Consider the following 1,202-nt stretch of genomic DNA (forward strand, 5'->3'; position numbering starts at 1 on the left):
CTTCTCACATCCTTCTATTTAAAGGACTAACACTCCTCCTCAAGGTACAATTCAAACTCCCCCCTTCTTTATATGTTTGAATTCTCTTCCATCTACCTCCTTCTTCTATTCTTCTTTTCCTCTGACACCTCAAGGAATCTCTATACTGTGACATAGAGGATTTCCTACTTTCTTGTTCTCTTCTCTTTCATATGAGCAGGAACAAAGATAAAGGCATACTTGTTCAAGCTGATCCTGAACCTGAAAGGACCTTGAAGAGAAAGCTAAGAGAAGCTAAAGAACATCTCTCTTTAGAGGGCCTAACAGAGCTTTTCAAGGAAGAAGAAACCATGGCAGCCGAAAACAACAATGCCAACAATGCAAGGAAGGTGCTTGGTGACTTTACTGCACCTACTCCCGACTTCTATGGGAGAAGCATCTCAATCCCTGCCATTGGAGCAAACAACTTTGAGCTTAAGCCTCAATTAGTTTCTCTAATGCAATAGAATTGCAAGTTTCATGGACTTCTATTGGAAGATCCTCATCAGTTCTTAGCTGAATTCTTGCAAATCTGTGATACTGTCAAGACCAATGGGGTTGACCCTGAAGTCTACAGACTTATGCTTTTTCCTTTTGCTATAAGAGACAGAGCTAGGACATGGTTGGATTCACAACCTAAAGAAAGTCTGAACTCTTGGGAAAAGCTAGTCAATGCCTTCTTGGCAAAGTTCTTTCCACCTCAAAAATTGAGCAAGCTTAGAGTGGAAGTCCAAACCTTTAGACAGAAGGAAGGTGAATCCCTCTATGAAGCTTGGGAAAGATACAAGCAATTGATCAGAAGGTGCCCTTCTGACATGCTTTCAGAATGGAACATCATAGGTATTTTCTATGATGGTCTGTCTGAACTATCCAAGATGTCATTGGATAGCTCTGCTGGAGGATCTCTTCATCTGAAGAAGACGCCTGCAAAAGCTCAAGAAATCATTGAAATGGTTGCAAATAACCAATTCATGTACACTTCTGAAAGGAATCCTATGAATAATGGAATAGCTCAGAAGAAAGGAGTTCTTGAGATTGATACTCTGAATGCCATATTGGCTCAGAATAAAATATTAATCCAATAAGTCAATATGATTTTTCAGAGTCTGTCTGAAATGCAAGCAGCAACAGACAGTACTAAGGAAGCTTCCTCTGAAAAAGAAGCTTATGATCCTGAGAACCCA

At 40.1% G+C, this 1,202-nt stretch overlaps 1 non-coding gene across 1 annotated transcript; it reads right to left on the bottom strand.

Annotated features, from left to right (window-relative positions):
- Positions 1–731: 731 nt before the first annotated feature.
- Positions 732–839, bottom strand: LOC148571668 (small nucleolar RNA R71). Its single transcript, XR_015907913.1, has one exon. It is a non-coding gene; the product is annotated as a small nucleolar RNA R71 (small nucleolar RNA).
- Between the last annotated feature and the right edge of the window lie 363 nt (positions 840–1,202).

Source organism: Arachis ipaensis, chromosome B3, assembly GCF_059453495.1.
Source record: "Arachis ipaensis isolate K30076 ecotype BB chromosome B3, ASM5945349v1, whole genome shotgun sequence".
NCBI lineage: Eukaryota > Viridiplantae > Streptophyta > Magnoliopsida > Fabales > Fabaceae > Arachis > Arachis ipaensis.